This window comes from Tachysurus vachellii, chromosome 4, assembly GCF_030014155.1.
Source record: "Tachysurus vachellii isolate PV-2020 chromosome 4, HZAU_Pvac_v1, whole genome shotgun sequence".
NCBI lineage: Eukaryota > Metazoa > Chordata > Actinopteri > Siluriformes > Bagridae > Tachysurus > Tachysurus vachellii.
The window spans coordinates 21,322,443-21,335,639 of NC_083463.1; the positions used below are offsets into that span (position 1 = coordinate 21,322,443).

General features: G+C 40.4%; 1 protein-coding gene across 2 annotated transcripts in view; it reads right to left on the reverse strand.

The window, feature by feature from the left end:
* sema3fa (sema domain, immunoglobulin domain (Ig), short basic domain, secreted, (semaphorin) 3Fa) overlaps positions 1 to 13,197 on the reverse strand; it is a 58,529-nt gene that overhangs the window by 42,933 nt on the left and 2,399 nt on the right. The window lies entirely within an intron of this gene.

Consider the following 13,197-nt stretch of genomic DNA (forward strand, 5'->3'; position numbering starts at 1 on the left):
TATATTACAGTATCTCTCTTGAGGTTCAATTTCCCGCAAGGACTAATGTGACACGGACTCATGATTCAAAGTGAAAAGTGCTGCTCTCAAAATCCCACCATTACACGTTCACACTACCTTCATGCGAACAGCCTAAAAATGTCTGGAAGAAGAATGGATTTCACCTTTAAACTCCTTGTCACTTGTTACTTTCCATCTCTATAGAACAACCTTCCAGACGTCCTCTAAAAGACTCCTTTGTTCCTGCAGACTTGTTTTTAATACACTTTTCAGAATAGTAGCTCTCTGCTGTTAAATTACTTGAGCATGAAAGCAGTACATTCTCACACTTTTTTCCTTGCAAGCATAGTTCGCTCTTTAGAACATCATCAGCACTTTCATAGGCCCTTTATATTGTTCAGTGTTGAACTAATTTTTACCTCACAATGCTTTTGGTTTTGATAGCTGGCCTTTCAGGATTTATTAAAACCCAAGCCTGTGGTTCTTCACATAATCATGCATGAAATTTTGACTGACAGTGTCTTTTTCATTAAAAGTGAATTTTCTGAGTAACTAGAGCCGGGCCTTCTCCAGAGAAAAAAACATAATCCTGTCATCTCTCTCTCTCTCTCTCTCTCTCCCTCTCTCTGTGAGTGTGCAAGCAACCTGACCCCAAATGTGTAGAAGCATGCTGCACTGCTTTTATTCGGTGTATATAAAGTTCATGAAGCCCATCAGAAGGATGTCATTATCGCTTCTGATGTTTGGACTTTATTATGGAGAGGAGATGAACTTACCAGACGCAGAGATTTGAGAAGCAATGACAAGTGTGTGTGAGACTGAGAGGGAAAGAAAGAAAAAAAGAGCTCTACAAGAACAATAAGCGACTCTCAACATGTGCCAAATAAGACCACCTTGCGAATATCCGAGCACACTTGCACAAATGGGGGTGACATCATCTGTACACAGAACACGAGAATGCCAGTATAGTCCCTGGCCATTACAGAGGACACCCATGATTTTATCCTCACCACTCACACACTCGTACACACACTCCCATGTGGCTCACAAAGAATAAACATGGCATTCGCACATCGTTGAGATCGTCCCTAGAGACCCGGAGCTCAATCTGGCCTAACCGCAAGCCCCGTTTTTCCCATAGACAGGCTGCCTGAGCTCCGGCCCACATGTGGCGCTCCATGCTAGCTCACATTTCTCCTCATGCAGATGCGCAGCTGCTTGAATTGAAGTGCACCATCTGGACAGCATCAGGCATATTACCTGGAAGATGCATAGAAATACATATAGACACATGCACATACAGACTTTAGGTTTAATGCCGGCACACGCTCCATCCAAGCTAATGGACTTGCACACACATACACACACACACACACACGCACACACGCGCCAACACTTACATATAGACACATGCACTTTTGCTTCCAAAATGTAAATATGCACTAATATTTTTAATGTTCTAATTCATATGATATGTTTTTTGCAGTTCATTCTTTCCTCTCTTTTTGACTATTCTGTATGATTTCCTCTTTTAAATTCGTCACCGTGTATGCTCATTAATGTTCACAGTCAAACAGCTTGCTGAGCTCTCTCTGTCTTTCTCTATCACTTTCTCTCTCTCTCCTGCGAATCACTCCTCCCTTCTTTAGCATCAGAGCTCTGATTAGAAGAGTGTGTCTCATCCGTCACTCAGTGATTGCTGATTATTGCGTATTTCCAAGAGCCCCGCTTATTGCCTCCAATAGTTTTAACACTGCACCTCACCGCTGTAATGATAACCTACACTCCATTAGCGTTTGCTCATTTCTGTCTCCCTGTTGTATAATTTTTCTCTTCATTATCTTGCCTAACACTTCCCTCCCTGTCAAATGAATTCCACATAGTGGGACGGAAGTACAGATTTTTCCTTTTACCATCCTTCACCCCCTGCTGTTAGCTACCACTTAGTTGTCTTCCTACAGCTTGTGGATTGGTCAACACCCCCCTCTTTCCTTTGGATGTAATAATGTTTTCGGTCTACTGGCATGCATCGTTGGCCGAGCCGCCGCTCCGCTACGGTTACAGCATCCAGTGTTGACTGACAGATGGTAATAAATGGTGGCAGCCAAAAACAACATACACAGAGAGGTGCCCTTGACCCTGGCACCCCACCCCAGTCTCAGGACCAAGGTCAAGCCCAGTTTGCTGACCTCAATGCTACGACTCCTCCAACCATGCAACATGTCAGGAGGCCCCCGTGATGACAGATTATGTGTATAATTTGCTTGATGTTTGCAGTAATGCTTATAGTGGTCTTCCTGCTGCTAATAATTTTGACTGGTGCACACTTACTACTGTATGGAAATGGAACTATTGCCAAGCTTTTAAAATGTCACACAAAGCAATGACAGATATCAAGATACAGAATATTTGGCATTTTCTCACAAGACTTTGAGATGTATTATGACTAGATCGATGACAGACAGAGATACACATACAACACGTTTGTCACTTACACACATTTATTGGACTGAACTGTCAATCACCACCATATTATATTCTACACCGGTTCTTTATTTTAGTTCCTCACAAAAGGTTTCACACAAAGGTCTTTGCTTGCTAGGGCACAGTGGTTTAGGCCGGGACTCCCTATGCATCTGCTTTGTGCCAATGCCTTTTGTGAATCTGGCTTACAAATAAACCTGAATGTGGGTGAGTTTGATTGAATTGCAATGTGCTGGACCCCACAGCTCTTCTATTTTTATACAAAAAAGAAAAGGCTACAATGGGGAAAGTCAAGCCAATTTCACAATTGTTTGACATCAAATTCAGGGGAGCCGAGAACGAAACGTTGAGCAAAAGCAGAATGGCCGTCTGGGAAATTTTATCAGACTGGTATTAAAAAAAGCAGGGATGTTGAAAAAAAACATATGATCCTCAACTGTGGGAAATATTTCCCTAATCTGACCAGCAAATGGATGAGAAACACTGATGGTTCAAGTCATTTCGATGTCTAGCAAAAAATAGTAGAAAGTAGGAGGATGAAAACTGCACATGAATCTATTTACATTGTGCCTGACACGATACCATCTGGATAGAAAATGCCGTCATCATGAAGGGGCCGTGTTTCAACACACTCACTTTTCATTTACAGGTGATTTTTCATCTCGACCCGGAATTCTGACTCTTGCCTTATCATTTCGTTCTTGTCTTCCTGAATTAATCACAGCTACACGGAATGACACAAAGCATCTGTCTGGAGCAGATAACCGACACAAAACTGTTGAAAATCCACTGTGGACTGAAAGAACATGGGAAAATAAGCCATGATCATTTATGGATTTTAGAACGAGTCCAAAAAATACTTCATGCATGAAATGAATCAATAGTTTTGCTCAAGTTGGGATTTAGATGAAGTATTACTGGAGAGTAGGGGATAGAATATTATCTTGCCTAGAAAGCCTTATGGACGTTTGATGCAAGTTTTCTGTCTTTTGTTACAGATGGAGTTCCGCACTTAGTCTGGAGTAAATGTATACTAGTATATTGTAGTATCAAGTTTAGTCTTGTTTAAAATGGTCAACATGTTTATTACACTAAAATGATCCAACTAAATAATTATAATAATAATGTCACATACAAAGGGGGGCACGGTGGCTTAGTGGTTAGCACGTTCGCCTCACACCTCCAGGGTTGGGGGTTTGATTCCCGCCTCCGCCTTGTGTGTGTGGAGTTTGCATGTTCTCCCTGTGCCTCGGGGGTTTCCTCCGGGTACTCCGGTTTCCTTCCCCGGTCCAAAGACATGCATGGTAGGTTGATTGGCATCTTTGGAAAATTGTTCGTAGTGTGTGATTGCGTGAGTGAGAGAGTGTGTGTGTGCCCTGCGATGGGTTGGCACTCCGTCCAGGGTGTATCCTGCCTTGATGCCCGATGATGCCTGAGATAGGCACAGGCTCCCCGTGACCCGAGGTAGTTCGGATAAGCGGTAGAAGATGAATGAATGAATGAATGAATGTCACATACACACTGAAGGATTGAGCACAGACAAAACTTTGTTCATTTTTAATTTAAAAGATTGGTTGTTGGTCCTACGTCATGATTTCCTGTGATGTTGCTCGGTCATTTTTCATTTCCTTCCTCTGTATTATGCTAGTGTTCAATCTGACATGGTAGTAAACTTCCAAAATCTATCTGCTAGAGATAGCACCTTCCATAGAGTAGGGAATAACAATAAAATGCATGCTGTGTGAGACATAGCATGACAGGATTTTGTGATTAAATCAACTAGGATCAATACAAAGATTAAATGTCTAGCCTTATGTACATATATGCAGACCTGTGCGAAGTAAGCTACTATCCTATGCGGTTTACTTTTTTAGTTAAGTTTTTAATTTTGTTTGTCATTTTAACATCAGGTACAACCTTAGAAACGTTACCCATGAACTTAACGGCACGTAAACAATCGAGTCAAAACTCTTTTATTGTCATTTCAACTATATATAGCTATAAACTATGTAACTATGTATTAATTAACATTTAAGAGTAAATTAAATAGACTATTAATAACACTCGGCACACGTCCTTATATTTTATCTCAGTTCATACAAGTGAGCAATTGAGGGTTAAAGGCTTTGCTCAGGGGCCCAGCAGTGGCAGCTTGGTGAACCTGGGATTCAAACTCACAACCTTCCACTCGGTAAACCAACACCTTAACCACTAAGCTACGGCATCAAACAAGCTCTAAACAAACAAATATTTCAAGTTGTTCATTCTTGTTGGTGAAGGAGCAGCGCTGGGGTTCGAGCCACACAGAGCACATACTGTACTAGTACTCCAGTGCAATAGGGAAATGATGTAAACCATGTCGAGATGAAACAATTACTGTTTTTATTGGTGTGTCTTTCTACTTTTAATAAGGATAAATGTAAACTAGTAGTCCAGAGTTATCCAATGATGTTTGTGTACACAAATGATATAAACTGTTTATTATATAACTCTATAAATGAGGCATGTTTAAGTTAGAGTTTACTCCTACATCATCGTAGATAAGGTTAGCTTTATAGTTAAGGGGCAGTTAAGGCACATTCCTCATTAATTCATATTTAAGTAAGCATTCATTCAGGTATTAGGACATGATTATTCATACGCTGTAATTGTAAAATGTTATCAAAAATAATTGCATACGCATCACTTTTTATGTGGCTCGTTGTCAAAAAAAAGTAACCCTTTATGGTACTAGATACAGCCTTTATATAGTTATACAATGGATATATAATAAGCAGTTCTGTCTCAGCACATTGCAAAAACCAAGCTGTCAGCACTTATTTTGTGTAGTTCATTGGACGATTTGCTCCATCTTGGCAGCACAGATATATTTGTTCTTGCACAGTACTGCAAAACTGGCATGTCCAAATACCCTGATATACAATATTTCCAACAGATTGCCACATCCTAATCTGAAACATGTTCAATCTTGGCATGCTTTGTCTTCATGAAGAAGAGACAAAGAGAACTGATTAAAAGCTATTGGTGGAAAAAAAATCTGTATCTGGAGATGAAAGACACGTTTTTAGTGTTGTTATAAACCATCTGCCAGAGTTAAGTTCAAAGCCCACAGTGTCTGCACACAATGCATGGGGTCCATGAAACTGACATTTCGCTTGACGCCAACTTCATTATTTTTTCCCATGAGTATCAAAAGTGCACAGTGAAAGCAAAGATCTTATTCCGATGGATGAAACAACCAGCCTCCAGCATTAATGGGGCCATGTTGGAAATGATGGATGTCTGAAAGCTTCTCATCCATCACAGTTTCTTTCACTGTTTCTTTTTTTAAAAAGTGGTCCACAAAACACATGCTTGGAATGACTCATCCCGGGATGAGTGCCCTTACCCAGAATGAATGTCCGAACTCCTCTCATGGGAATGTCCCCATGCATACAGAGGCAGGACATGTCCCGCAGGACTTGGGATAACAGATGGGCGTTACAGGGGTGGAAAGATAGAAGATAAAATATAAAGTGACCAAGATAACAAAAAATGAAGTTTAGCAGGGAGAAGAAACAAATAAAATGCCAAAGTCTGACAGATCGAGGAAGAAAGAAAGAGAGAGAGAGACAGAAAGAGAGGGGGTGTGAGACAGTAGGGTCTCTATATTTAGCCGTGCCGCTGTCACCTTCACTCTTCCTCCACAGAGCAGACTCACTGTGACAGCTCAGATCCAGTAAAGCAGAACAGGATCCCAGGATGCACCACTACCACCTTCAAACTCGCATGCTCACACAGATACAGATCTAAAATCCACCAGGAAATACAGAATGATACCATTCCATCCACGCCTAATAATCGCACATATTCGGGTGCTATTTCTCGACAGGTAATCTGATTTTCTCTAAATGTGATTACAAGGATGAAAAAGAGCCTGTTTTATAAACAATTAACTTCTGACTGAATAACACAGATCCAGAGAACTTGTGTTCGTGTACGTCTGACAGAGCTGTGGGGATTCTTGCAGGGAGCTAGCAGAGAGAGAGAGAGAGAGAGAGAGAGAGAGAGAGAGAGAGAGAGAGAACTGAAAGAGAGCCTGGAAGGGTCAGCAGGCTAAGTTTATTATGCTGCCAAGAGCTCCATTAGAGTGCAGCCCATGGGACGACCCCAAAAAAATGTGCAAGAGATGCCTCCCAACTCCCAGGGTTATTAATATCGCTCTGTCACATTTCTGTGGCTGCGGCTACAAAGCAAGAACCCGACCGGGCCTGTAAGTGGAGCCTAATGATGGGCAATCATGATGTCACCCGGGGCAAATATGTTCAGTTCAAAAGGAAGATGATTTGCGACAGTGTAGGAAAAGATTTTTGATATAATGGGATCTCATTCACGCTGTCCAGACTTTCCCCCGAGACAAAGAGACAGACAGAGACGCGGAGAGGCAGGCAGGCAGGCAGACAGATACACAAAGGCGGATGCAAACACCCAAACACAAGCATAATCCCTTTCTTTCTGTAACACCTTTTCTGAAATGAGGCAGGTGAAAAGAGAGCTAACTAAGCTGTGGCTAGATCTTTAGTGTAGGATAGAAAGACTCTCACAGACCAGGGGCTATTGAAATGTTCCTAACAGCAATACAGAGATTTGTCTTTCACAGAGACACACGCACGCACACAAAGTGCCTGAGTGTGTATAATCTTTTCAGCTACTAGTCTCTCATATTCTTTATTGGTATTGTTAGTATTTTTCCTTACCCACAAACTACCTTCATTATTCACTGAGTCTCTCATTGTTCCTTTGGCTTATTACGGAAAGACAATTTTCTCAACATTCATGCCTTCAAAATAACTTTATCCGCATTTTCTCCTTTCTTCCTCACCACCTTGTTCCATCAAAGCAAGAGAGAATACAACGCTTCGGGGCAAATACATTTCCATAAATATCACCATTACAACAGGCCAATTAGAAGGCGCACGGTGGGATCGTATCAAAATAGCGCTATTAGTTTGAAGATACAGCCGCCAAAGACAGGCAATTCGGTCTCAAAGCTGTGCAGCTAAAGCAGATGAGTATATTTTGCCCTGTGGCATTTTAATACATAGTAAATTAGGATAATTGGAGAGTCAAAGGTGTGAAGGACACAGCTAGTGGTGCTGTCAACTGCCTGTCCAATGTGTTCCAGAGACGACAGGAGACAGATGAGGTTTTAGGATTTATCGGCTCTTTTATGTCATACCGAAATAAAAGCAAATCATCAAAATATTACAGAAGATGAAATTGTGGTCTGTCGATGAAGGAGCGCTGCGACAAAGTGGAACAAATATAGTTTTTTGTATGTGTGATGACTTAAGTCATGAAATATACACTGCTGAAACTGGATAACTGGATACATCGAAACGTAAACATGGCCACGGGGGACTGTCTGGACTGACACAGAAACTTTTTTAGCTTGATTCAATTAACAAAAGCTACATCCAATATCACTGTGACGCTGACCAGGATAAAGAGATTAGTGAAGAAGGAAGAATGTGTGAACACCAGATATGTCCATTATGCTACCCATTCTGGGACCTTTTCTTTCCATACACAGGCAAAACAGCCAGACAAAACTGAGGTTATTGGTTCGATTTATTCAGGTGTTGGTTTGAAAATTAGTTTCAAAATCGATCAATGTTTTAATATAAAGAAAGCAAAAGAGAAAACATAGAAACAGGCAATAACAATTTTTAAATAATGTTCTAATCATTTTTAAATGCTTCAGCTGGGGGTCTGCATGGCTGGGTCTCTTTTCAGATTGCAGCCAGATTACGGTTCCAGGTGTTTCAGTGACCACACAGGAAACGGGGGGAGAAAGATGAGTTAAGAGTTTTGAATTCAAGTGACTTTGAACAAACAGAAACCGGGAGCAATTGACACTGAATCCCAGGCTCTGGTATACATAAATGGGTGGTCATTAGTGCTTGTTTGGGTATAGAAATGGGTGCCCCTTAAATTCAAACACACAAACACATAATGCCCTGATAAGGTCACACATGTAAACTGTGGACCCCAATTTCTCTCTCTCTTTCTCTCTCTCTCTCTCTCTCTCTCTCTCTCTCTCTCACTCTCTCTCTCTCTCTCTGACACACACACACGGAGCCCTGACAGAGGGGTCACAGATGTAAACCCTAGGTGGTGTATTCTGCCTAAGCCTATTAGAACTTACATACTGCTGAGGGATAATACATCATTTATTGTCTGTGCTGAGAAGCAGACTGGTCCTGCTGTACAACCACAATCAAGAGGCAAAATTACAAATACAAATATTTACACAACTGGTTTTACAGCCTCATCCAAAAGTATTAGGACAGAAAGGCCAAAACTCTTTTCACTATGCACTGAAGACATTTGGGTTTGAAATCAAACATACTGGGATCATAACACATTTTCATAATTACTATGAAATAATATAATAATTGAAATAATGAAATAATTATTCATTATAATAATATTTCATAATTATTAGAAGACCTAATAATTTTTAGAGTAACTAGTTATATTAGAACATGTAACTGCCAGACGTGTCTTGTTACAGTGATTGTTTAAACATTAAATATCCCTGAATGTTTACTCTTGGTTTAAGCCCTGGGTTTCACCTGTGAAGACTAGATTTATTGCTAAACATGAAAAAAAGTAACACAAATACAAGAAGGCTGCCTATGGATAAAAAAAAAAACATGAGAAAAAAGGGAAAATCAATCAGGGCCGTTACACCAACATTTGTCTTGGGCAACATAAGAATATGGAATGTCCTGAAAAAGAAATAAACCACTGGTGTACTGAGCAATAGACACCAAAACAGGTCAGCCAACAGCAGTTGATGACAGAAACATTGTGAGTGCTGTGAAGAAAAAAACCCAAAACAACATTCAGGGTCATTAGCAAGAACATCCACAGGGCAGAATATATCACAATTGTTCAAAGAAGACTTTGAAAGGGGAAATATAGAGGCCATACCACAAGATGCAAAACTCTTATCAACATAAAGAATCAGAAGCCAGATTGGAATTCATAGTGAAACCACAAAAGTGTTGGAATCAAGATGAAACTCTACCAAAGCAATGGAAAGCACAAATTGTGGAGAATAGAAGTTGTGCTCATGATCCAACACATACGAGCTCATCAGTCGAGCCCGGTGTAGGTGGTGTCATGGCTTGGGTTTGCATGGCTGCTTCTGGAACAGACTCACTAATCTTTACTGAGGACGTAACGCATGATGGTTGCAGAAGAATCGATTCTTACTGTAGAAGTGCGTTCAAGTTAAACTTCATCATGCACTAAGACAATAATACAAAACACACTGCCCACACTTTATCTGGAGAAAATTGTGGAAGGTTTTAGACTGGACAAGTCAATCACCAGACCTTAACCCAGTTGAACAGCATCTCACTTCCTGAAGAGGAGACTGAAGGGAGAAAGTCTCCAAAACAAACAACCACTGAAAGAAGTGGTGGTAAAAGCCTAGAAAAGCATCACAATAAAAGAAACTAACGTTTTGGTCGGTTTTGTTTGTGAATCACATTTTGATGCAGTTATAGCAAGTAAGGGATATACATGCACTTAAGACTTAACTGTTCCAATTCTTTTGCTCACCTAAATATTTTGTGGTGTTCCACCAAAGATGCAATGTTCTAAATTGATTAACACATCTAGACACAAATATCTTCAGTCTATGGCAAAAAACAAAAAATGTGCTATTTTAATTAGCCCTGGAGTTGCAGACACACAGGGTGCTACTACATGCAAGATACGCAAGCCTTAAATCTGTCCTTAACAACCTTTAAAGACTGACCACTTATCTCAGATGACAAGCTCTCAAAGGGCAAAAAGTTGAGGCAGCTTTTGCTAGAAATCTATAAATCTATTATCAGGGCTTATCTTGCCTGCAACACAAGTCAGAGGGTCATTTGGATCTAACTCACACAAGTCTATATATAACCCCCCCAAACACACACACACACACACACACACACAAAGATCACTGGAGCCCCTCTTATATTCTTGACCTACACGTAATCAATGACAAAATGCCATCAAAAGCAAAAAGGTAGAAATATACCAGACGAGTAAATACACAACTCTGATACACAACTCTATGTCTAACTCTAACACTATACACAACTCAATTTTGTTCCTTATTAACCATATAGTACACTAGTTAGTCTACAGCCTTTCTGCAGTGTTGTCTCTCGACAGACAAATTATATTCCTTGAATAGTTCACTGTTGTTACCTATAATGCACCACACACAAATCCACACTTCCACGCTAAGTAACACAATGACTGCTTTCAGTTTAAAAAATATACTTGTCAGGGTGGACATCATATCGTCAATGCGTGCATTTTATGAAGAAATCACGTCTGGATTTCTGTGGTTTGGCATGAAATTTGTAATGTACACGTTGTTTATGTAATAGCAGGTCACGATGATGTGCTTTTAGAGCATTTAGACTAGCTAACAGTGTATTCAGTCGTGACTGCCCTATATAGCACTCTATACAGAACAGTCTGTATAGTTAATATTGAACAAGTGATTTCAGACATGGTGTTAGTCTCAGTCTGTGTGGTCATTCCTTCAACTTCTCACATATCCTATATCTCAGATGATAATACAGCGGCGGCTTCAACACTCCCACGCCTTAAAAAAAAAAACAATAGGGACCTTCATGTACGGCAACGTGGTTCAGACAGGGCACTTAAGCAAGCTCAGGCTGCCGTACACATTAAAAGCTTACACTGGAGAAGCCAGAAACACTTACACACTTAGACAAGCACTTAAGAAAGAAATTCTGCAGCAGGCAAAGTCTTTCATTATGATAATCTATGCATTGCTCTGGACACTCTGCAAACATCTGTGCAAATCTCAATGCTGCCTTTTCAAGAATACAACATCTAAAACATGCGAGTCTACTGCTACGTTTTGAGTGCTGGAATCCGAATTAAATCAACATACACAAGATTTGCTTGGAGCGACGCTTTCAATCACCAGCAAAGAATTCTTTCTGCCAAACTGTTGAATTCGCCTTAGGTGTTTTCCTAACCATTAAACATGGATATGATATGCAGAAACATGTCCATAAATCCACCAGCGTGTCAAAACTGAGTGGTTACATGGACGAGCACACTCTTAGGTCGCAGCGGGGCACTGAAAGTCCTCTGGGCTATCTTTGAGCAAAATAGTGGGAATTCTGGAAACAAAAGGAGGAAGCAGGGAGGAGGAAAAAAGTGTGCTCAGGGTGCAGAAAGAGGAGAGAAAGCAAGAAGAAGGAATGTACATGAAATCCAAACCTGCATGAAGGCACACACCTAAACTTAAGCTGGCGGTGAGATGATAGAGGGATCGAAACTCCTGTAAATAGGAGCCAGAGACCGTAAGCTTGAGACGTGATTTATCTTGGCTTCTTTGGATGCACTGCCGGCCCAGACGGCATGTAATGTGAAAAGGGGCGATAAAGACAGTGGCATCTCTCCCTTCTCAACTTGCCGACACATCGGAGCTGAAAACTGACTTGACCTGGCAGGGTTCCTCTTCGTGAAGGTCGAGTCAGTTTTCAGCTTCACACACACACACTCACACACACACACACACACACACAAATGGTGATGTGGTCTAGTCACTAGGCGTCTATAAGAATGTTGATGGGAGTGTTAGCGAGAGATAATCCCCTAAAAGCTTCTTGTTTTCTTTGTCAGTGTTGCCCTAATCAAAGTCAGATTCTTGAGATTAAAATTTCTTTTCCACCATAAAATAACACACCTCCGTACCGTTTGATTGAGAACCTCTGGCTGTATTTGACAACATGATGTACAGCCGAACAAGTTACAACCATCTTTTAAATGTTTAAGTGAGCAGTTTAACTACAATTCTACGATCAGCACTAAAAGCAGATAAGACTTTAGAGATGAAGTCTTTTTTTCTGAAAAGTGTGTAATAGTTGTTCTGGATATATATAATCGGCTAAACCAGTACAAAAAAAGTCTCTTTAAAGCAAAGAATACGGGCCGAGCGTGTCAAAGCCGACAACCCTAAAAGGCATATATCACAAGGCATGCTTTCATTATCTCATGTCTTTAGCTTTAGTCATTTATATCTGCCTCCTTTAGTAACAGGGCAGGCTAGTGAAAATTTCCAGACTCTTCTTGTGAGAAATTCTTTATGTCTGCTGCCAAGCTTAGCTGGCCGCTGTAAGCATGTAACTAGTATGTTCTCTGATATATATCTTGGCACATGGTGCTACAGTATGGTCACATGGGAAAAAGCTTTACGTTTCCATGTCAACTCAGAAAAAACAAGGCAGAAATTGCACAAACAAGAAAGAGAAAACAAGCAACAATAGAACATTTTTCGGTCGTCATTCAAACAAACTGTCTCGGCAGACGAGAGTACAATAGCAAAATTTCCTTTGTAATGCCTTATAAATATAAGTGAAAATTTTATGTGCACTTAATGTTAACAGTCTGCAGCAACTCTTAAATTTTCATGTGAACATTATTTTAAAAATAAACCCAAGTCATTTTGAAACAATATTGACAGCTTATAAGGGGGAAAAACAACTGCCTATGATTTGTCTTGCCATCTGTACATTTAACTGATAGAACCAAGAAGAACTGTAATATCTTTCAAGTGTCTAAAAGACCAAATCATTAAATGCAAGCCATTCTGAACTTTGAAACATTGCTGAAATCAACCAA